Source organism: Colius striatus, chromosome 3, assembly GCF_028858725.1.
Source record: "Colius striatus isolate bColStr4 chromosome 3, bColStr4.1.hap1, whole genome shotgun sequence".
In the NCBI taxonomy this organism is placed as follows: Eukaryota; Metazoa; Chordata; class Aves; order Coliiformes; family Coliidae; genus Colius; species Colius striatus.
This window is the reverse complement of record NC_084761.1, coordinates 1,829,565-1,854,201: the sequence shown is the minus strand read 5'-3', so window position 1 is coordinate 1,854,201 and position 24,637 is coordinate 1,829,565.

Genomic DNA, 24,637 nt, shown 5'->3' with positions numbered 1-24,637 from the left:
TCCAGCTTGCTTCTTCCTTCAAGCACTCACGCTTTGTGCACTCTGCATCCCACTGGGTCTCATCTCACTTGAGCCAGCAGAGCATCCTCTTGCTTATTGGAAAATTGCTTTGGTTGGAAAAGACCTTTAAGATCATCAAGTCCAACCATTGCTTCGTGAGGGCATTCACTGACAACCTGAATCAGCTGCTCTGGCAGGACTGAAAGTGCTGCAGGAGTGACCACACCGGTGGAAACGAGCAGCAGAGGCAGGGAAAGGGCAGAGCAGAAGGGAAAGCTGACATCAGGCTGAAGGTTTTGCTGAAAAGCAATTGGCACAGGCTTGCAGCTCACAGCCAGAGCCTGCCTGGCGAGCTCCAGGCACGTGGCAGGGCCCCTCTGGGGCTGCTGAGTGCCAGGACAGTGCCCAAGGACATCCCAGCCAGAGGCTCAGTTCAGCATCTCCATGATCCCAGCAGGACCCAGTTTTGGCAGGAGCAGCTTTCCCCGTTGCCACGGGCTCACCCCATGGAAGCACCTTGTTCTGCAGACAAGCCTGGAGGGGGTTTATGCCTGGCTGATGACAGAAACACCTAACTGCTGCTAACAGGGGGCATAACCAGGCTAACTAAAGGGAGAGCACTTTGGGAGGGCATCTGCAGGGAGCAGCATCAATGTGCAGGAGAAGAAAGGCCAGAAGGAGACCGTTGTGTCTGGAAAGCACTGGAAGAGCTGGGCATAGCAGGAGTAAAGGTAGCCATGGTGGACTGCAGGCAAGGAAGACAGCAAGGAGAAGGGAAGTGCAGGGTTGTGCATGGCCATCTCCAGTCTCTGCATCTGCAGTGACAGCACTGGACACGAGCACACTGCTGCAATCCTGGCTCTGTGCGTCATCCTCGCTGGGGACAGACGTCCTCTTGTGTTTTCCACGCTGGAAATGCAACATCAGTCCCAAACCCAAACGATTCTCCCCTCCCAGTCCAGCATCATCCTCCCTCCCATCAGCTGCAAATGGCACAGATGGCTGGGGAAGAAAAAAGAATAGCTATTTAAAACAAAAACCCACCCCAACCCTGTTATTTCTGCATTTTTTCTGCCTGAGGACACTTCCTTCCTTCCAGGACACATCAATCCCCTACCAAAGTGTTAACCACTTCCCAGCTGCCTCCTCCATCCAAGGTGAAGTTGTGCTGGCCCCTGGCAAACATCTCACCTCTCTGCTCTCCCAGGCTGCTCCTCCCGGCCCTGTGGCTTGTGAATCGCCCCACGCTGCTGGGGCAGAGGGATGGAGGAGGCTGGAGGCACAGGGGAGGTCACAGGGAGCCTTTGGGAGGGTTGTAAGGGCTGCTGGAGATGATGGATGGTGGCAGCTCCAGTTGTGCAGCAGAGCAGGACAGGCTGCAGGTGCTCAGCCCACGCTGCTGGCTTCAGGAGCAGGATGAGTGGAGGGAGGTTCTGCTGCCCCTCTGCTCTGCCCTGCTGAGGCCTCAGCTGGAGTCCTGTGGCCAGCTCTGGGCTCCCCAGCTCCAGAGAGACAGGGAACTGCTGCAGAGAGGCCAGTGCAGGGACACCAAGGTGCTGAGGGGATGGAACATGTGTGTGAGGAGGAAAGGCTGCAGCCCTGGGGCTGTTCAGCCTGGAGAAGAGAAGCCTGAGCTCAGGGGCACCTCAGCAGCACTGACAAGTACCTAAAGGGTGGGTGTCAGCAGCATGGGGGACACTTTGTTCTGTGGTGCCCAGGGACAGGACAAGGGGTGATGGACATCAGCTGGGACACAAACAGTTCCCCTGGCACAGGAGGAGAAACTGGTTTGGTGCTGAGGTGAGGGAGCCCTGGCCCAGGCTGCCCAGGGAGGGTGTAGAGGCTCCTTCTCAGGAGGTTTCCAACCCCAGCTGGACACGTTCCTGTGCCCCTGAGCCAGGGGAAGCTGCTGGAGCAGGGGCTGGGGCTGCAGCAGCTCTGCAGGACCCTTCCAACCCTCACAGAGGAGGAACAGGGCAGAGGGAGTAGAGAGTGTTGCAGGACCCTCCATCATGAGCATCCCATCTGGACCACGTGCAGCTCCCAGGGTGAGATCTCTATGCAAGGGAAGCTTCTTTCCCAAACCCCCATCCACAGAGAGCCACCAGACTGGGACCCTCCATCCATGGGGAGATCTACCATCCTGAGATCCTCCATCCATGGGGAACTCCCTTGGCAGGACCCCATCCAGCCCCTCCCTGGGATCCAGCTGCCCTTGGGGGATGGTACCTCTGCCTGGCTGCCCCTGTCTTGAGATGGGAGAGAAGGGAGAGCTTGGGAGGAGCAGCATGGGTGTGAGGACACACCAGGGATCAGTAAGGATCAAGCCAGGGGGAGAGGGTCAGGAAGGCTGGGAGGAGCAGGGGCAGTGGGGCTGTGTGATTTTGGGCTGAGCTGTGACTCTAGACCACGAGTTAGAGCCGAGGGGGTCGGGAGCTGGACCTGCCAGAGGGATGTGTGGGGGCTGGGTTTGGGGCAGACTGAGATGCTCTCAGAGGCTTTGTGAGCACAGAGCCCTCCCAACAGCTGCCTGCAGTATGGTTGGCTCCAGAGCTGGTGTTGACAGTCCTTCACTTTTATGGGAACTAAATTTACCCAGACACACGCAAAATCCAAAACAACAACAAGGAAAAAACCCCAAACCCCAAAAACAAAACAACAAAAAAAAGAAACCCAAAAAGGAAAAGAAAATGAGGAGGAGCTGGGGGGGTTGGGCTTGAAATGAACTGCAGCAGCACCAGCATCTGCTGCTTTGTGGCACCGGCTGGGTTACGGAGAGGGGAGGAGAAGGGAGTAGCACTGCTGGTTCCTGCAGCCCCCAGACATCCCCTGTGGGTGAGCTGAGGGTGTTTGCACCGTGTTGCCTCAGGAATGCCTGACACCCAAGATGCCCAAAGCAATGGGCCCACTTGGTGGAAAGGGAAAGCCCAAGTGTTTGCCGTGGCTGGTCACCAGTGTGCTGGTGTGTGCTGGTGTGTAGGGGCAGTACTGCTGTGCCTGTTGTTGAGGGAGAGCAGCTGAGAGGCTCCATGAAGCTTTTAGCTCCTTCCTTTTAAGATGCCCAAAGCTTTTTGCTTTCAAGTTTGGTTTATTTTGTTTTCTTCCTTCCCATCACCCCAAGCCAGGGGCAGACACTCTGCTGACAGCTTTTTCCTTCACTTGGTTGGTTCCTGGGATTTGGATGCCTGGTCTCCTCTGAGCACAAAGCAGCAGACCCAAACACAGGCACAAGCCACAGACACGAGCATCTGTCCTGGAGCTTGTCCAGAGATGGGCACTGGAGCTGGGGAAGGGGCTGGAGCACAAGGGTGCTGGGCAGGGGCTGAGGGAATGGGGGTGTTGAGACTGGAGAAGAGGAGGCTGAGGGCAGCCAGCAGCACTCTCTGACACTCCCTGCCAGGAGGCTGCAGGGAGCTGGGGGTCAGGCTCTGCTCCCCAGGCAGCAACGACAGGACAAGAGGCAATGGGCTGCAGCTGCCCCAGGGGAGGCTGAGGCTGGAGCTGAGGCACAACTGTTTCCCTGAGAGGGGTGTCAGCCCCTGTGCCAGGCTGCCCAGGGAGCTGGGGCAGTGCCCAGCCCTGGAGGGATCCCAAAGGCGTGGGGCTGAGGTGCTGAGGGCTGTGGGTCAGTGCTGGGCTGGGCAGGGTGAGGGCTGGGCTGGCACTGCAGCAGCTCCAGGGGCTTTTCCAACCCAAATCATTCTGTGATTGCAGGATCCCTCATCCCCACTGGAGCCCACCACAGCATCACACCATTCTGTGATTCTATGATCACACAACTCCCAAGGGCCTTTAAGTGCCTTTCTTCACCACCCCAGGCCAGGCCAGCACTTCCATTCAGAAGAATGAAGGGGGAAAAAACCCCACCCCCCCACCCCATGCTCATTTTGAGCCGTGGCCACCACTTCCACGGCCACTTCCCACTGGAAGCAAACGCTGCAGCCACGGGTTACCGAGCGCCTGCTTGGCAGCAGCGTTTGTCTGCCAGCTCCCCCAGCTCCAGCAGCTGCAGCTGCACTCTGCTCCCTGAGCTCTTGCATTCAAACTGGTGCCCAGACAGCAGAGAAGGAGGAAAAGCTTTTGGTGCTTTGGTGTGTGGCTGCTGCAGAAGGGAAGCAGCCCGAGCGGGCACAGTTTGCAGCAGCTCAGGGGATGCCTATTTTTAGCTGCCTTTTCCCCTCTGGTTTGTTCCAGATGACAAGTGTGCTGCTCTCCCTGAAAACACCCACAAAAAGGAAAGGAATTGGAGTCTTCTGGGGTGTTTTGGGTCTAATCCCTGGTTTTAGCCTGGAAAGGAAGATGCTGAAAACAATGAGTCGCTTCTTAAATCGTAGCCAAGGGGGTTTCTTCCTTCCCTCAGCTGTGATATGGCTGGGGCCAGAAGTTATGCTCTGGGCAGAGCTGGGAAACCAAGGGGAGTCCTGGCACCCATCTGGCATTTAGTGGGTGTGATAAAATGAGTGCAAATCATACCAATGTGGGAGTTGTCCCCCCAGGAGCACACGCAGCCTCGGAGCTGATGAACTCTGAAGTCAGTTGGAAAAGCTCTCCCATCCCAGCAGGGCCAGAGCAGGCTGGGGATGAGGCTTTGAGATGCTGCAGCCTCTGCCAAAGTATGTGCACGTTTGAAGTGTGAGGATGGGAGCTCATCCAGGCCAGTGGTTACGGTTCCTCGTCTCTCATGCACGAGCGGCTGCTCGCCGCTCTCCTGCCTGGCTTTTCTGGGCAACACAGCTTTGTCTGGCTTGTTTGTGGCCCTGAGAGGTTTGGTTTGCTTTGTGTTTCACTTGCAGGAGCCTCCTGGAAGGAGGTTGGTGACTGCAGCAGTGCCACCAGTGCTGCTGAAAGGAGAGCACAGCGGAGGTGGGGCAAGGTGATGAGTGTGTCACGCTCCTTCTTTCCTTGGATGGGAACCATTGCTGTGCACAGCAAAGGAGGAGATCTGACAGCAGCTCCAGGTGCTGATATGTGGAGTCCACAGCATTTAAATCATCAGCCTGAGTCGTTTTCTGCTTGACAGGGTGCTGAAGGCTGCTCACACACCGGGCTGGGTGACGGCGGCGCGGCTGCCAGCACGTGTGGGGGTTCCTGCTGGTGCTCTCCCATCAAAGCCCCAGCTCCTGGAGTCATGCAATGAGGCAGGGGTTGCTGGGTTTGCTGGATGGTGTCCCAGGCCTCCCAGTTGTGCAGAAAACTGGTCCATCTAGAAATGCAAAGAACCCAAATGTGTTTAATTACAGCCTCTAATTGGAGCTCTGGTTGGAATCACAGAATCATTTAGGATGGAAAAGCCCTTGAAGCTGCTGCAGTCCCAGCCCTCCCCTCACCCTGCCCAGCCCAGCACTGACCCACAGCCCTCAGCACCTCAGCTCTGGGCACTTCCCCAGCTTCCTGGGCAGCCAGAGCAGATGGAATGACCCCTACTTCGTTACAGCCTCCTGGCAGGGAGTGTCAGAGAGTGCTGCTGGCTGCCCTCAGCCTCCTCTTCTCCAGGCTCAGCACCCCCATTCCCTCAGCCCCTCCCCAGCACCCTTGTGCTCCAGCCCCTTCCCCAGCTCTGGCCACGCTGCAGCCCCTCAGTGTCCCTGTGGCAGTGAGTGAGGGACCCAGCACTGACACAGCCCTGGAGCTGCAGCCTCCCCAGGGCCCAGCACAGGGGACAGTCCCTGCCCTGCTCCTGCTGCCACCCCACTGCTGATCCCAGCCAGGATGCCCTTTGCTTCTTGCCCCCTTGGGCACCCTGCTGGCTCCTGTTCCCATCCTTTTCTGCCCGAGTGGGTTCTGGGTGGCCAAGGGAACCCACTGCCATTGGCAGCACTGGTGGTGCCAAACCTTAACGAGCCCTTGATGTGTCTGTGAGCACCTCCCTGTCCACAGAAGAGCCACTTTGCATTCCCAGCTAGAGGAGAGCTAACACACAGAGCCACGGCAGGTGTAGGAAAGCACATCCTCCATCCCCTCCTGCATCCCAGCAGCTCGGGGGCTGCTCCAGCGCAGGCATCCATCCGTCCCTGGGTGCTGAGCAGCCTGAGGCAGCGGGCACGCTCCCTCGCAGCACTTCAAAGGCAGCTCCTTTGTGTGCGGGCCGTGTTTGTTCCCCTCCCCTCGGTACGGCCGCTCTGATCGATGTGACATCACCTCGAGACGCCGCGGGGGGACGGGACCCTGCCATTGTCCCCGGGCTGGGAGGCGATGTCCGTCTCCTAGGAGGTGGGAGCTGGGGCTGCCTGGCATGCTTTCATCTGCCTGCCCTGCCCCGCTGCAGACACGGCACCGGGCTGGGGAGAGGCGTCCCCGCTGCACAGCAGAAGGGACACGAGTGAGACACAGACACACTCACAATGTTTAAAGACATCATTAAAGGCCCCCACCCTGGAAGCCTGCACTTGCCAGCTATACCCATCTGTTGCTTTTCATTAGAGAGAGCTTATTCCTCTGTGTGTGTGTGTGCAAAGCATGGAATGATGGGGTTGGGAAGGGTCCTGCAGAGCTGCTGCAGCCCCAGCCCCTGCTCCAGCAGCTTCCCCTGGCTCAGGGGCACAGGAACGTGTCCAGCTGGGGTTGGAAACCTCCTGAGCAGGAGCCTCCACACCCTCCCTGGGCAGCCTGGGCCAGGGCTCCCTCACCTCAGCACCAAAGGACTTGCTCCTCCTGTGCCAGGGGAACTGTTTGTGTCCCAGCTGATGTCCATCACCCCTTGTCCTGTCCCTGGGCACCACAGAGCAAAGTGTCCCCCATGCTGCTGACACCCACCCTTTAGGTACTTGTCAGTGCTGCTGAGGTGCCCCTGAGCTCAGGCTTCTCTTCTCCAGGCTGAACAGCCCCAAGGCTGCAGCCTTTCCTCAGCAGAAGGATGCTCCAGTCCCCTGCACCTTTTCCCTGAGAGGGGTGTCAGCCCCTGTGCCAGGCTGCCCAGGGAGCTGGGGGAGTGCCCAGCCCTGGAGGGATCCCAAAGGCATGGAGCTGAGGGCTGTGGGTCAGTGCTGGGCTGGGCAGGGTGAGTTGAGGGTTGGAACTCCAGCAGCTTCAAGGGCTTTGCCAACCAACATGATTCTGTGATGCTGTGATTCTTCTGCCTCCACAATGCAGCACCCAGCGCTGCCCATGCAGAAGGAGCAGGGCAGGGTGTCAGGAGCTGAAGTGCTGCTCTGGCCAGTCTCTCCCCTCGGTGCATGTTGCCTTAGCAAGCCCCAGGCTGCTCTGTGGAGACCAGGACACAGTTCAGGGACTCTCTGATCTTCCACATTGCACCTTGGGTTTGCCTTCCTGGACCACCACGGTGCACTCCCAGCTCACACCCACATGGTGAGCTGGGGCTGAGCTGGGGCTGTGCCCACATCTGCTGTCCTGCCAGGGGGTGGCCAGACCCCTACCCAAGCTGCCATCTCCCTGAGGCATTTTGCACCTTGAGCCAAGCCCCCAGGGTGCAGGGGGGAACGTGGAGAGCAGAGAGCTCTTGGGACAGAGCTGTGGTGGCCAGTCCTGCATTTACAGACCAAGACAAAGTCAATCGACTTTATTTGCTGTTGGGATTAACTGGCAGGGGGAAGCTCTTCTTGGAAAGGGCTGGACTTAATTATCAGCAGGTCGTTAGCCAGCAAGCTATCTCCTGAGCTGGGAAGCTCTGAGCTGATGCCATCAGGCACTTCTGATGAAGTGGGCTGTAGTTTATCCAGCAGATTTGCAGTTTCTGATGGGCAGGGAGGGAATTGAGCAATTGCTGCTGTGTAATGTCCCCTGCAGCTGGCTAGAAAAGGAGAGCCAATACCTGGGATGTGGTGTGGGAGAGGCTGCTGCACATGAAGAGTGGGGAAGAAGGTGCTTCAGGCATAATGTGCATTGCATGTAGGCAGAGGAACGTCTCGTGTCAGCCTCACACTCCAAAGCCATCCCAGTCTTGAGATGTGAGTGCCAAAAGTGTGATCCCACTCCAAAGTGATGCGTGGGCACTGTCTTACACCAGCAGCCCCAGCTTGCACATCAGCTGGGCAGCACAGAGCAAGCAGCCAGCTCAGGTGTGTGGTCACCTCCTGAAGGCAAGGCAGAGAGCCTCAGAAGCTCTGAACCATTGCCCTGCTGCTGCTCTCCTGCCTGCCTCCCCCCCAGCTCTGCTCCATCCTGGCATGCTCAGGGTGAGGTCTGCTCCCAGATACCAGTGTGTGGGACTCAGACAAGCTCTCTGTTGGGCTCCCATGAATGGGGCATCGTGGTATGAAGCAGTGTGTGTCCATGCCAGAAGGAAACATGGTTGTGGTGGTGTGGGAAGCTGTGCTTCAGTGCTACAAACACCAGAGGAAGCCTGAGTCGAGGTGGCTGAGGGCTGGACTCTGCTGGGAAAGGTGTATGGGAAAGCTGCCAGGCTGATTCCCTACTGCAGCAAGCAGGAGGCTCTGAAGATCCAGCCTGGAGCAGGGCATCCATGAGCCCAACAGGCTCTGGACAAGCTTGTCTGAGCCCACAGTGTGTTGTAGGTCACTCCAGAGCAGCAGCAGGGGATGCAAAATGATACCCAGCCAAGCCAGGGTAGAACCACATCTCCCCTGAGGTGCCACCACATCTGGGCAACTGGCATAGCTGGCTGCTGTTGGAAAGGTACCAAAATCATGAGCTGTATCCTTACGCCTTTGTGCAGAGCAAATGATGCTTCTGACACTGCTGCTGTGGCCAAAATGACAGTGAATGGCTAATTTGTGGATGGGTTTTCTTTACCTTTAAAGCCAAAAAGCCCAAGCCTCAGGCTCTGGGCAGTGCCTCAGCACCACAAGACTCTGCCACCCCACTCTGCCACTTGTGCTGGGGTTGGTCTGTGCACTGGGGGGACATTAGAGGGGCAGGGGCTGGGAAAGGCCTTGGCTTGAAGGAGGATTCTAGTAGTGAGGGAAGTAAGGGCAGTAAAAAATGACTGCTTGGGTGGAGATGGGATGGGTAGAGAGGCCAAGGAGCTGATGACAAGACCATAGGAGCCCTTCTCCAGCTTTGTTTGAGGAGGAGATGGGTGGCCAGTGGCACTGGCAGGGCCAGGAGGCCACATTGGCAGCCCCTGAGATGCTGCCCATGGAGGTGATGGTGTCTCTGGGCTGTGATTCCCAGCAGCATCCAGAGCCCTGGCCCTGCCTGCAGCAGCACACTCCTCACCTCCCCTCCCTCCCCTGCTCTCCTCTCCCCATCTGCTCTCTCCTGAGCTTCTGTTTTGGACCCTCCTGCTGTTCCCACTCCCCCAAGCCCTCACCCTGCCCTTTGGGACCGCCTCTGTCTTACAGCCTTGGTTAGTACTGGCCTCCCCACACCAAAAAAAGAAAGCAAATCATCACTATACCCACCCCATGCCTTCTGAAGAACTGGCTTTAGCAAGGATTACACAGCAATACCCAGGCACCCTGCTCACCCCCACCCTCCAGCACCATTGTTCTCTCTCGCCTCGCTCCTCTGCCTTTGATGATCATCACTGGCAGGGGTTCAAAAACGATGCAGTCTGAAATCTTCACCAAGAAGAAGAAGGAGGAGGAGGAGGAGGAAAACAACCCCCCACCCCAAGTGATCCCACTGCCATAACGTAATGCAGATTTTTGTCACAGCTCCACAGCTTCTGCTTTCAATTTCCAGGGAGGGGGAGAGAGAGAAAGACTCAGTTGCAGTCAGATGGAGACCAGCTCACATCCCCACTCCCTGGGCCCCCAGGCAAAATCCCTGGAATTTGTTCCTTTACTGTTTGAAGGCAAAGCTGAGGGAAGAGAGAGGAAAGAGAAAGGAGGGGAGGGAATGAGGTGCCAGTCCCAGGGCAGATACACGCTGGGAAGTGGTCGTGTGTCTCCAGAGCTCAGCGTGGGCTCAGCACACCTGAGCAGGGATGGGATGGCTCACAGAGGGGCAGGTTTTCATGGAGAGGTTGAGGTTCTCATCTTGCAAGGTTTTGAGCAGTGTGCTCTGTGCTCTTGGCACTTGCCTCAAGGCAAGAGACCCCAGTGTATGGCACCGTGATGCTCGCCGTCCTTTATCCTCTGCCTGCCGTGTCTGAAGGAGCTTTTACAGCTGCAGAGGTTTGGGAGGGTGCTGAGAGAGTATTCCTGAGCATAAAAAGAGTCAGGACACTTCTGAAAGAGCAGTGCCACTGAGGCCAGAACCCATTCACTGCAGTCTCCCTCTCAGAGCTGGCAAATCAGATGGGCTTTCCCCAGGCTTGCAGCCCAAGGATGATGTTGCCTCACACTGTCACTGCCGTGGTGGGAGGGACAGCATGCAGCTCTCTCAAATTATAGGAGGAAAGGAGCCATTTCTGAATAGTTGAGAAGCTTCCAGGACTCATGCCACAGTACTACAAGAGCTGGGGATCACTCTGAACCAGGCATCATCAGCCTTTGTCCCAGAGCAAAGGAGCCCAGCAGTGTCCATGGCTCAGGGTCACCCTCTGCCATAGCCAGGGTGGGTTTGGAGCTGGGTCATTGGGAGCTTCTACAAAGGTTTCCTGGGCACCAAAAGCAATCTGTGACTTTTCTTTCCTATGAATGTGGAGGCACCATGAACCTGAATGGACTGTGCTTGGGACACCTCAGAAGTCTCAGGGTGCCCTGAGGGATGCTCCCACCTCCTGCCTCCAGAACAGACCTCACTGGACGTGCAGCTTCCACAAGTGGCAACAGCACCCAGCAACAGGAAACATTTGGGGACAAGAGGGGAACATTTTGGCTTCACTCTTGGAGCATATCTATGAGTTTGTGCAGAGGCTTTTGTTTTGGAAGGGTTAAGCCAGGCTGTGGCATGTGGATGTGAGTACAAGTCCCCTCCAAGCCAAACATCTTCATACATGGAAGCCTCCTACAAATCTGCCTGGGAACAGTGGTACTGCTGGGTCTCAGTGCTCATGAACAGCTTCTGTGTTAGGGCCACTTGCTCATTCCATGGCTGATGAAGCTATGGGTAGCTGGCAGGCAGCTTGAACACACATGGAAACAAGAAATGACCCCTCCATCATTTGCAGGTGTCAGGGAAGTGCTGAGGGAGGCTGTCACTGCTCCTGGAGGGCAGGAGAAGCCCTAACTGGTCCTCCATGGCTACAATCCCTTGGCTGGTGACTGAAACCTCTGAGTAGTGACTACCTGGAAGGGCAGCCTGTCTCCTGGGTCTGTCAAGTGAGGGGTGAGAGCAGAACGTTGGGCCACCAGTCTCTGCTGGGGACCTTCACTGAAACCAGTTTTGCAAAGCCAAGGGGTGGAATCTGGTTCATGAGCCACAGTTTGAGAAGGTAATTGTTTAGAGGTGACAGGTAGCAGGTAGGAGATTGCTGATGGTAAATGCACTCACTGCAGCTGTGCTGTATGCAATAAGGCAGGAGGTTGCTGATGGTAAATGCACTCACTGCAGCTGTGCTGTGTGCAATGAGGCAGGAGACTGCTGATGGTAAATGCACTCACTGCAGCTGTGCTGTGTGCAATGAGGCAGGAGGTTGCTGATGGTAAATGCACTCACTGCAGCTGTGCTGTGTGCAATGAGGCAGGAGGTTGCTGATGGTAAATGCACTCACTGCAGCTGTGCTGTGTGCAATGAGGCAGGAGGTTGCTGATGGTAAATGCACTCACTGCAGCTGTGCTGTGTGCAATGACAATGGCAGCAACACTCACCCCAGGGATTCTGTGCCACAGAGTCAAACAGGGCAGCTCTTAGCAAGGTGTCCCTGTCTTGCTGGAGGAAGAGTACAGCCCCTCAGCTGGGTCTTCAGTCTCTTTCTCCCTCCTGCATCTTTAAGTCACCTTGAGAAGAAACAGAGCAAAAAGGCTCCAAAGCTCCATCTCCCTCTGCCTGGGGACTTTCATACCCCAGGCTTCCCCTCCCTGGGGTGGTTTAACGTGATTTGGGTGGAGAGTTGAGGAATATAGCCATAGATGTTCAGCATGTCCCTCTTTTCACTCCTCATCATACTCAGAGTGTCAGGGGTGTTAATTTGAGTCAGGGCTAATGAGGCAAGGGTCTGGCTCTGGGCTTTGCTGCAGCTCTTGGCTCCCACCATTAACAGCCCAAACAGCACCATCCTGCCTCCCCAAGGCTTCCTCCCTGGGCTGCTTCTCAGGCTGATCTCTCAGGCCTCCAGCTCCAAGGTGTGCACAAGAGAGAAGTGGGCACATGCTCTTTGAACCCTTTGTGTGCTGTTCCCACACTGAGGATCACAGCAAGCCCCTGGTTTGGCCATAGCTGCTCCTCCATCCCTCAGCCCTCCCTGTGTCCTCCAGCCCACCCTCTGCTCCCTGTGCTGATCCTGTGGGGACCAGGAGCATGGGAGAGAGGTGACTTGGTGGGAAGTGTCACCATCCCCACTGGCTGGACCTGAGAGGAAGCATTTTTCAGAGCCAGTATCAGTAAGATGGAGCATAACCTTCCTACCCACAAACATCCTGATGCCCTTTCTGGTGTTAGTTTGGCTTTGAAAGCCAAGCCAATCTGATCAGGAAAATCCTGGGGAGAAAACAAACAAGGAGCCCCAGGAGGAGGCTGGAAGTCTCTTTCCAGAGTCAGAGCAGATGTTGTTTAGCAGACAATGATGCCACAGATGTGCCTTGGCCAGAGGACACAGCCACTGGGCAGAGGGGCTCCATGCTCCTGGCTGCCCCAGCCCTGCTGCAGCCTCTCCTCCCTCACCAGGCTCCAGCAGCAGTGAGCAGAGGATGGGAGCCCTGTGTGTCACCCTCACTCACCCCTTCCTTCCTTCCCCCTCCCTGAGCCACAGGATGGCATTTCAGGGTCAGCTTGCTTTTGTCCCCGTGCTGGTGCCAGAGGTTGTGGAAAGCCCTTTTTCCCCTGGGCTCAGCGATGCCCCACTCGCCCCAGCCCCGACGTCTGCAGCTCCAGGCAGGGGGCAGAGGCTGAAGCCCCAGGGAAAAGGCTCCTTTTTGAACACTTTGATTTCCTTTCCAATTCTCAGCTCTGCCACAACTCAGCCCCCCCACCCCACCCCCAGCCCCCCCCATTCCCACCCACCCCCCCCCTCGATAATGAGCTGTTGTCTTGTGCAGCATTGAGAGCTAAGTAAGCATGAAAAATTGGAACAATAAAGAAGTAGTTCTGGGACAGCAAAGCCCCTTGTTTGACAAGGCTAATTCCACACCCCCCCAGCCTCATTTTCTTTCAGCCACCTTCCCCCTCCTCACTCCTCCTTTATTAAATGAACTGGCTTTTATTGGGGTGGAAGCTGGGTTTCCTTTTCCCCTCTCGCCTCCCCCCCTCTGTTCACATGTAATTTGGAGAGTTAATCTCCTCAGGCAGGAAATGTTGTTTCTTTCACTCTTTCTCTCCTGCCCTTTCCATTTGGCTCTTTTAATTGGGGCCCAGACCAAGGAAATGGCCACACCACAGAGCCCAAGCAGGAAGAGGGGCTGGTTCTGCTAAGGGGGGGGGTCCTGAGCATCCCTTCCCACTGCCCCAGCTCCTCTGCATCCTCTGGCCAGGGATGCGGTTGCCCAGCTCACCTTGGCACCAGAACACCAAAGGCTGAGCTGGAGAGGTCAGTTGGTGTTTCTACTTGTCTAAATTCCTCCTGCTTCACAGAATCCTTTGGGTTGGCAAAGCCCTTGGAGCTGCTGGAGTCCCAGCCCTCCCCTGGCCCTGCCAAGCCCACCACTGACCCACAGCCCCCAGCACCTCAGCTAAGTGTCTTTTCAACATCTCCAAGGCAGGTCACCCAAAGATTTCACGGGGTAGCATCATCCAGGGCCATGTCCTCAGCTCCCCAGCACTCTGAAGGCATTTGGCTGCCAACACGTCCTGTGGAACCTCTCAGAAAGACACGATGTTGTAAAACCTCCTGGAATCTCTCCAGCTCTTCTCTTGATGCTTTTCCCCCAGTTTCTTTCAAAGCAAAGAATTCCATTGTCATGAAAAATGGGAGAGCTGGGTTTCTCTCCCCACCCTCCATCTCTCCCTGTCTCTTTAGGTCGAGGGTGATCTCCAGCAGGGTTTTCTCTCTGGCTGTGAGAACATGGGGCACGTGGCCCAGTGTGGGTGTTACTTTGGATGGTGAATATCACTCCCAGTGCAGCAAACTGTGACCAACAGCACTGTGAGACCTGGGAGCACCACAGCTCAGTGCTCCCTGGGTGAGGGCTTCCTTCAGAAATGAGAAGACAAATTGCAATCCAGAGCAAGACCATAGAATCACTGAATCCTGTCCGTGGGGAAAGACCTTTAAGAGCATCAAGATTGGGGTTGAGGTAGAGCTGTTTCCCTGAGAGGGGTGTGAGCCCCTGTGCCAGGCTGCCCAGGGAGCTGGGGCAGTGCCCAGCCCTGGAGGGATCCCAAAGCCTTGGGGCTGAGGTGCTGAGGGCTGTGGGTCAGTGCTGGGCTGGGCAGGGGGAGGGCAGGACTGGGACTGCAGCAGCTCCAAGGGCTTTGCCAACCCAAATGACTCTGTGATTCTATGACTTTATGGTTCTATTAAGAAGTCCCAGCCCTCCCCTCACCTTGCCCAGCCCACCACTAACCCCTGACCCTGCCAAGCCCACCACTAACCCTGCCCAGCCCACCACTAACCCCTGGCCCTCAGCACCTGAGCTCCACCGTGTTGAGCTTATTTTGTTTCCTAGAGAATCCCAGGAAGTGTCTGCAAAGCCCTGGGAGAAACTGTTCCTAGAGCACAGCAAAGCTGGAGAGGAATTGCTGCCCTCAGAGCCTGCAGCAGCCTCTGAAGATGCCTGTGGTGTGTGGGTGCGTGAGGGGAGCGTGAGAAAGCCAGGGAGGCTTGTGATGGGAAGGGCTGCAGGAGCCTGGTTTGCTGCTCAGACCAGTGCCCTTGTTCCCTCAGACTGGGAACAAGGCAGCAAGACAGCCTTGGTGCCTACTACTGCCATCTCCCACAGAGGCTTGGCCAGGGGATGCAGTGTGGCTGCCTCTGCTCCAGGCTGGCAGAGGCTGCTCGGTTGCCAAGGCCTGGAGGGCTCTGGAGACTCCCCTCTCCTCCCAACCACAGCTTGGCCTCAACCTTCCCAGCTCTCTGGCAGCCAAAAGCTTTTGGCTCGCTCTTTGGCACAGTTCATCATTCCCAACAGGGCAGTGATTCATGCTGGGAGGCTAATTAGCATTGAATGCACTCATCCCTCTGTAGATAACCTCTCAGGGAGGGGGTGGGATGGGATGGGATGGGATGGGATGGGATGGGATGGGATGGGATGGGGTGCAATGGGATGGGGTGAAATGGGGTGGGATGGGGTGCAATGAGATGGGATGGAGTACAATGGGATGGGATGGGATGGGATGGGATGGGATGGGATGGGATGGGGTGCGATGAGATGAATGGGATGGGATGGGATGCAATGGGATGGGATGCAATGGGATGGGATGGGATGGGATGGGATGGGATGCAATGGGATGGGGTGAAATGGGGTGCAATGAGATGGGATGGAGTACAATGGGATGGGATGGGATGGGATGGGATGGGATGGGATGGGATGGGATGGGATGGAGTGCGATGGGATGGGATGGGATGCGATGGGATGGGATGGGATGGGATGGGATGGGATGCAATGAGATGAATGGGATGGGATGGGATGGGATGGGATGGGATGGGATGGGATGGAGCTGCCTGTTTGGCACTCGCTATCATCCACGAGACTCGATACCAGTGCAGATGGCATCAGGGTCCTGCATCAGTGGGGACTCTGTCTGTGCTCTCTGGCTTCAGGCACTGCTTGGGGAGGAGAGGCTCAGTGGGCAGCACACTCCCACTGCAACGTGCTCCATGCATGGGCTGCTGGCCCTGGGGACCCCTGCCTAAGGACTTGCTGAGAAAAGTGAGCATGCTGCACATGGCAGAGGAGACCAGGCTCTGAGAAAGGAAGCTGCAGGTTAAGACTAGATAACCAGATGCCTGTCCCCCTGTGCTGGGCCCTGGGGAGGCTGCAGCTCCAGGGCTGTGCTCAGTGCTGGGCCTCTCACTCACTGCCACAGGGACACTGAGGGGCTGCAGCTGGGGAAGGGGCTGGAGCACAAGGGGCTGGGGAGGGGCTGAGGGAATGGGGGTGTTGAGCCTGGAGAAGAGGAGGCTGAGGGCAGCCAGCAGCACTCTCTGACACTCCCTGCCAGGAGGCTGTAACAAGGTGGGGGTCATTCCATCTGCTCTGGCTGCCCAGGGAGCTGGGGGAGTGCCCAGCCCTGGAGGGATCCCAAAGGCATGGAGCTAAGGTGCTGAGGGCTGTGGGTCAGTGCTGGGCTGGGCAGAGTGAGGGCAGGGCTGGGACTCAATGGTCTTCAACATCCTTTCCAGATGAAATGGTTCTGTGGTTCTATAAAGTGATGTTGTCCTGCACAGAGCAGAGCTTTACTGATGAGCATCCAGCCTCCAGAGCAGGAAGGGATAGCTGGAATGGGGACATCCTCACCCACATCTGCCACCTCCTCTCTCCCCTACTTTGCAACACCATTAGTCCAGTGAGGATTTCATTCCCCAGAAGGTTGAGCACCCATGGAGGGCATGAAACAAGACTTTTCTGGAAGATATCTGTTGGAGCAGCATGTCATATGCTGGACACTCAGGAGCAGCCCCCTGGCTTTGCCTGCTGCTGGTTGTGGAGCATGTACAGGCTGATGCCTGGGTCAGGGCTCTCTGACCAGCCTTTGCAAAGAGAGGTCCATCTGTGCATGTAGAAGATGAAGTGACACTCATGTGATTCAATGCACAGGTGCTGAGGAGCATTGCACCTCTCTGCACCTCAGATGTGCTGCCTTTTAATTAAAGCAAAGCCAATTAAATCCCAGCAGCATGCCCTTGGCTTAGCCAAGGTGCCTGCATCTGCTCTGAGTGCAGCCTCACCCTCCAGCAGCCTCAGCCCTTCAGCTCCACTTCCCTAAAGCATGACTGCTTGGAGGCAGGGATGAGCCCTTGTGCCAGGCTCAGCTGTGCTGCAGAGAGCTGGGGAAGGCAGAGTGCCTTGCTTGGGGCTGTGCTCCTTCCCTGGAACAGCATCACATGGATATGAACCATAAGACCCAGGAACAAGTGTGAAGCTGAGGTCTTCAGGTCCTTCCTCAGGTGAGCCCAGGATGCTCAGAGCAGGAATGGGCAGCAATAGGCTCATGGGTGCAGCACCAGCACAGGGACAGACAGACTGTCAGGAGCTCACAGGGATGATCTGGTGCTGCCAGACACAAGTCAGGGCATCACAGAATCACTTGGGTTGGGAAAAGCCCCTGAGGCTGCTGCAGTCCCAGCCCTGCCCTCACCCTGCCCAGCCCAGCACTGACCCACAGCCCTCAGCACCTCAGCCCCACGCCTTTGGGATCCCTCCAGGGCTGGGCACTCCCCCAGCTCCCTGGGCAGCCTGGCACAGGGGCTGACACCCCTCTCAGGGAAACAGTTGTGCCTCAGCTCCAGCCTCAGCCTCCCCTGGGGCAGCTGCAGCCCATTGCCTCTGGTCCTGTCATTGCTGCCTGGGGAGCAGAGCCCGACCCCCAGCTCCCTGCAGCCTCCTGGCAGGGAGTGTCAGAGAGTGCTGCTGCCTGCCCTCAGCCTCCTCTTCCCCAGGCTGCATAACCCCAGGCTTTTTGCTGCTCCAGGAGGGTGATAAGGACGGCAAAGCTGCATCACAAGCTTCTCCTCGCAGAGCCCAGCCGAGATGGAGCCAGCCCTGTGTGGGCGTGTGTGGCTGAGCATCATTGCCGCGGGGCCACCCAGAGCCTTGGCTCGGTGGGTGAAGCCCCCAGACGCTATGCCTCGCATCTCCCCCTCCCCAGAGTGCAGCTAGGAGAGGGTTAACCCTCTCCCCCAGCTCCTGCCTCTTGCCGGAGCCTCCGCGGCGATCCCCAGCTCACCGCCTGCCGCCTCCCCCCGCTCCCTCCACATCCCTCCCCGCTGCCCGTCAGAGCTCTCAATAGGGAATTAGTTTTGCCTGCGTTGAGACCTCTTAATTAGCTATTCTTTCTGGCGGGCTGGGGAAGAGGAGGGGTCGGGGAGACCCTCCCGCCCCCCAGCTGCGCCCCGGCCCCGCTCCCGCGGCCGCACAAAGGAGCGCAGCGGGCAGAGCCATCGGAGGGCGCTGGGGACGCCAGGACCTGTCAAAGCTTGTTTCCCACCTTCCAGAGGCAACCTTTTCTGTCCCGGCAAGGAGACAGCCTGCCTTAATTGGGCTGAAAATCTAATCATTTGTACCTCCGGGCCTGGGAAGGGGGTAGGGGAGGAGAGATGGGAGAGGGGGACGATGGGGGGAAGCGTGGAATGGGGAAAGGATGGAAATGAGGCAGGAGAGGAGGGAGCAGAGTCCCTGACAGTGCAGACAGAGGCTTGTGGAGGAGCTGAGAGGGCAGAGCATTCCTTTTTCTTTAAGCAGCAAATTGACAGTCGTTCCTTTGAAAAGGAGGAGGGAGGGGGGAGGTGGGAATAAACCCAGGCAAGTGAAGCATGGAAGGGATGGAGAGCAGCAAAGCACACGTTAGCCACTCTTCCTGAGCTCCATCTGCTCTGAGAACTCCACCAAAGCTGTCCCCGGGGTCCTCACATGTCCCAGCAACACCCTGAGCTGCTCCTGGGCTGTGGGCACGTGGCCCCGCTCCCATCTCAGCATCTGCTTTCTGATGATGGCTTTGGCACTGCTCTGCTGCCCCTCAAATGCTGGACACTCACCTCTCTCACCTCCAAATAACATGTGCAAGCCTTGCCTGAAAGGGAAGAGCAAGGAAAGCTCTTCCCAGGAGCTCCTACCATGGCTTTGCCTTGTATCTGCCATTCACAAGCTGGGTCTGCAGAGCAAGGACCAGCCCCAGGTGCTTCCCTCTGGCCAGTGCTGCTCCTCTCTTACACCACTTACACCTTTCCTGCTCTAAACTCAGGGGCTGGAGGCCTCCCTGTGCTTGTGCTGACTGTTTTCAGGCAGTGTGGTGGAGGCAGCAGCACAGCTCAAGCCTGCAAGCAGTGCCAGCTTGGAACCCAGGCCAGCCCAGTGCTTGTGTGCTTTCAGCACAGTTCCTTCAGTGCTGGATGTATTCCCCAGCACCTCTCCAACCACACCTTGCTGACTGCCCTCTGTTTAGCTGGGTGTCTCCAGATGCCCACAAACCAGGGCTCTGCCTGTGCATTGTCTGTCTCCTGGGTGTTATAGGAAGGAAACACCATCCTCCTCCATCAGCTCCTCCAAGCTTTGGGCCTCATTCCCCAAGACAGTTTCTGACTGATTTCTCATCTCTGTTTTTCCTTCATCTATGACAAACCAGCCCCAAAGTCAAAGCCTTTACCAGAATGTGATTCCTTCTTGCACCATGGATCCAGACCTTTGTGCTCATGCAAGGGAAGGTGAAGGAAAGACCTTGGTGAGGAGACAGCACACCAAAGCTTTGCCTCATGCCATGAACCAGCTTGCCCACACACACAGCACCATGACCACCCCAGCAGCAGGATGGCAGCTGGGCAAACTGGTTTGAGCCATGAGCACCAGTCCCCTGTAATCACAAGCTGCAAAGTCCAGTCAGCACAGCACCTGCTCTCCATGCCCAGCAGCCCAAACCAGAGCAAAGGCATGAGAGCAAGTGGTGCAGGTGGATAAGCAGGAGAGCTGCAGGCATCAGAGTAGCCCTGACTGGAGAGTGATGCCATAGCAGTGGTGTCTGACACAGTGTGGGACTCAGTTGTGACTCCTTGCCAGGGGATGCTGCAGAAATACAGGGTCAAGAGCAGAGACTCCAGCCCAAGGAAGCCAGAGCAGAGAGAGAACCCTGAAACTGCAAAAAAACCCCTCAGCTCTGGGATGTGGGAAACAGGACAGAGTGCTGGGAGAGGAGAGGGATGAGGGAGCCTGGAGAAAGGAACCCAGCATGTGCAGGGAGTGAGCCCTGTGGGGATGGATGTGGGCAGCAGCACGACCAGGGCACATGGTGAGGTGTGAGATGAGGTGAGGTGTGAGATGAGGTGAGCTGCCTGCTGCCACAGCCCCACTGTGAGCTCCATGGCACAGCTGCCCTGGGAGACTGCCCAGCTGGGCACTGACAGAGCACCAGACACAGCTGGGGAATGAGCCTGGAGAAGAGGAGGCTGAGGGCAGCCAGCAGCACTCTCTGACACTCCCTGCCAGGAGGCTGCAGGGAGCTGGGGGTCGGGCTCTGCTCCCCAGGCAGCAATGACAGGACAAGAGGCAATGGGCTGCAGCTGCCCCAGGGGAGGCTGAGGCTGGAGCTGAGGCACAACTGTTTCCCTGAGAGGGGTGTCAGCCCCTGTGCCAGGCTGCCCAGGGAGCTGGGGGAGTGCCCAGCCCTGGAGGGATCCCAAAGGCGTGGAGCTGAGGTGCTGAGGGCTGTGGGTCAGTGCTGGGCTGGGCAGGGTGAGGGCAGGGCTGGGACTACAGCAGCTCCAGGGGCTTTAACAACACAAATGATTCCATATAGACACTCTATGTAGACACTCCTCTTCCCCCAGGTATGTCTGGTTGGAATCACTTGTGAGTAACAAGGGCCAACACACACCGAGTACTGCTCAAATAACCAGTGGCCAAATCTTTCCAGGCAAGCTGAAGACTTACAGAACACAATGGACAAGGTGATGAGCAACAAGATAAGATACTTGATCTTAGTGGCTGATCCCATTCAACATGTTCACAAAGCCTGGCTCCAGCCAGGTCCCAGTGCTCTCCACCTCCTGGCACCAATGCCAGGTTTATCTTCTCTCCCATTTGTACTCTTATTGCTTCTGGCTTTGTGAAGGAGTCAAGAGTGCAAAACCACAACAGGAGCTCTGGCAGTGAGCAGGAGGTGATGGGACGAGGGCTGTGGCCATCTGAAGGTCCTGAGAAGCTTGACTGTGAGTTGACTTGGATAACCTAAGCTGGCCTGAATAAGGAGGAAGGTTCTTTGGCACAGAAGGTCAATAAATCACTCACTCACTGGACAAAAGCTGCCAACCCCCTGCTGCAACCTGGAGCAGCTTCAGGTCTGGGCTTCACATCAGTGTGGAGGGGAAGGACAGGATGCTCCTGTGCCCTCTCTCCTTGCCATCAAGCAGCTCACAGCCCCTGTGCCCACAGCACCCTGCCTGCAGGTGCCAACCCACAGGTGCCATGTGCTGTTAGCAGCCACCTCCTCACGCTCCTCTCTAAGCTTTGCTCTGCAGGTTACATGTTCCTCACAGGTGCTGGAGCAGGAAGGTCTGGATGGTGCTGAGTGAAATGTTCTAGATGAGTAGTTGGTTGGGTTTGTGTTTGTTTGTTAAAGGCAGATTCAGAGCGATGGAGGCTCGTCCTGAATTCAGATCAAATTCAGCAAAACAGTTTCCTCTGCAGGACAGGAGGGGTCTGGAGAGGTTCCATTCAAACACTGGAGAATTAAATCATCCCTGGTGATGTTTCTGCCCAGTTTGTGAAGTGGAACTGGGTGCCTTGTGAAGATGCTGAGGGAAAGCCCAGTTATGAGCCCTCCCCAGTGCTCTCCAACTGCTGCCTGTATCCCGCCTCCTGCAACACACATCCTGGCCCCACAGCAGCTGGCTCTCACTGGAACAGAGGTTAGAAGGGCCCTGCAGAGCTCCCCCAGCCCCAGCCCCTGCTCCAGCAGGTTCCCCTGGCTCAGGGGCACAGGAACGTGTCCAGCTGGGGTTGGAAACCTCCTGAGCAGGAGCCTCCACACCCTCCCTGGGCAGCCTGGGCCAGGGCTCCCTCACCTCAGCACCAAAGGAGCTTCTCCTCCTGAGCCAGGGGAACTGTTTGTGTCCCAGCTGATGTCCATCACCCCTTGTCCTGTCCCTGGGCACCACAGAGCAAAGTGTCCCCCATGCTGCTGACACCCACCCTTTAGGTACTTGTCAGTGCTGCTGAGGTGCCCCTGAGCTCAGGCTTCTCTTCTCCAGGCTGAACAACCCCAGGGCTGCAGCCTTTCCTCCTCACACACATGTTCCATCCCCTCAGCACCTTGGTGTCCCTGCACTGGCCTCTCTGCAGCAGTTCCCTGTCTCTCTGGAGCTGGGGAATCTCTGCACCCCGAGGCACAGCCCATTGAGGGCAGGCAGGAGCAGGCAGGAGCAGGCAGGGCACTGCTCACAGGACCAGCAGCACACCTCAGTGCTCTCCAAGTGCTCCTCACCCAAAGCCCTCTCCAGACCTGGGCAGCTCTGGCTTTGCATTCAGCACCATGGATGTGATCAGGATCCTTCCCTCCTTCAGGCTGAGGCTGTGCCTCCCGTGCTGCAGCCTGAGCTGTGCTTCACCCCCCTCCCATGGGACCACAGCCTGGCTTGGGGGTGGGGAGGGGAGAGCCCAGAACCTGAGAAGGCTTTTGCATGTTAGCTTCCCCTGGTTATTCAGGACCCTTCTCTCTAGTCACTTGCTTATTGTGGGGGGTTTTTTTTAAAAGCAATGAAAGAGATTTCCCAAATCCAGGCAGCTCTAAGATTACACACAGGCAGAGACACCATCAGTCTCTGTCAGTCATTCCCTCTGGCTGCAAAGTCAGTGGCAAAGCAGTGCAAAGGAAACAGGAGGCTCCCAGTCCCTCGGTGGGTGCAAGGAGCTGCTGCTGCTCTGACCTGGGGCACTTTGCTCTCCCTCACCCCATGCAGACCCTTGCAAAAGATGCTGCACGATGAGGATTTGCATGCAGAAGCTTGTGGGGCTTTTATCAGCCCAGAAGGGACCACAAAGGGAGCGAGAGAAACGCTCTTGGTGCAGCTGACACTTTGACATGGCCTTTGTACTGATGGATGTTTCAGAGGGCAGCAGCAAAGCAGCAGCAGAGGGAAGGAGTAACCTTGGGCTGGAGAGAGCTGTGAAAAGGTCTGTTCCAGCGTGAGGATGGGCTCTTCTGTGCCTTTCCTCTCTCTTGTCCATGTCATCCAGGCTGGGCAAACTGTGGACGTGTTCCTGTGTGACCTGATGTAGGTGACCCTGCTTCTGCAGGGGGGTTGGACTGGATGAGCTCTAAAGGTCCCTTCCAACCCCCCACCATTCTGTGATTCTATGGGCTCTACCAGGAGAAACAGGGATTTCTTCATCAGCAACTGGTTAAGAAACCAAAAAGGTGACAAGTAGGGGGATACTTTTATTCTGTAGTATCCAGTGAGAGGACAAGGGATGATGGACATCAGCTGGGACACAAACAGAGGACAAGGGGTGATGGACATCAGCTGGGACACAGAAGACAAGGGGGTGATGGACATCAGCTGGGACACAAAGGGTTCCACTGGAATACAGGGAGAAGCTGGTTTGGTGCTGAGGTGAGGGAGCCCTGGCCCAGGCTGCCCAGGGAGGGTGTGGAGGCTCCTTCTCAGGAGGTTTCCAACCCCAGCTGGACACATCCCTGTGCCCCTGAGCCAGGGGAACCTGCTGGAGCAGGGGCTGGGGCTGGAGCAGCTCTGCAGGGCCCTTCCAGCCCCCACCATGCTGGGATCCTGTGATTCTGTGACTCTGTGCTGATGCCCTTCACTCCACAACAGCTGCCTCCCTCCTGTGCTCCGGGCTGCTCGGGCTCTGAAGGGGGAACTGCAGCCGCTCACAGATGACGTTATTACGTTGAATTATTATTCACAGACAGGCTTTTCCAAACAGGAATTTGGGGAGGATTTGGCACCCATCCCCTGACTCTGCCTGCTCTCTTCCCACGGGGTCCCTGAGTCACCCAGGCCCGTGTTTATCTCCTGACATCTCCCCAGCATCCTAGGGACAAGTCAGGCTGGAACGAAACCAAGAGAAAACAAATGCATTGGCAGAACACAGCTGAGGGAAAGCTGCATGGGATGCAATAGAAACTCCTCCAGGGGCTGACCAAAGCCTCCAGAAAGCTGGAAAGCTGCAGGTTTTGAAGCAGGTGACAGGGTTTCCAGGCTCCATTCAGGAAAGCTGGGATGCTGCTGTGTGTCACGTGTTGGAAAGACCTTTGTCAAATGTATAACCTTGTCTTCCGGGGCTGAAATCAATTGAATCTGCAGACTGGAGTGAGAAATGCCAGGTGGAACATCTGCAGAGGCAAGTTCCCCAGCTGTCTGGTGATAAGGCTGTGGGAGAAAACAGGAGGCAGATGGCTGAGAAGCTGCAGCTCGGAGCTGGTGTGACCTCCAGCATGGAGCTGCAGAGGATCACAGGATCATTCTGGTTGGTAAAGCCCTTGGAGCTGCTGCAGTCCCAGCCCTGCCCTCACCCTGCCCAGCCCAGCACTGACCCACAGCCCTCAGCACCTCAGCCCCACGCCTTTGGGATCCCTCCAGGGCTGGGCACTGCCCCAGCTCCCTGGGCAGCCTGGCACAGGGGCTGACACCCCTCTCAGGGGAACAGTTGTGCCTCAGCTCCAGCCTCAGCCTCCCCTGGGGCAGCTGCAGCCCATTGCCTCTTGTCCTGTCATTGCTGCCTGGGGAGCAGAGCCCGACCCCCAGCTCCCTGCAGCCTCCTGGCAGGGAGTGTCAGAGAGTGCTGCTGGCTGCCCTCAGCCTCCTCTTCTCCAGGCTCAGCACCCCCCAGCCCCTCCCCAGCCCCTTGTGCTCCAGCCCCTTCACCAAGAGCACATTTGGCAAAGTCCTGTGCCACTGGCTTGGCCTGGGGCTGGCCATTTGTATTTGCTTCCCAACAGCAGCAACTCATTGTCCCTGAAGAGTGTCCAGAGAGTTTCTGAGCCAGAGCCTGGCCCAGCACAGCCACCCTGACCGTGGGCTGTGTCCCCCAGACGTGTTCTACCCCTTTCATTTGGGACATTTTCAGCA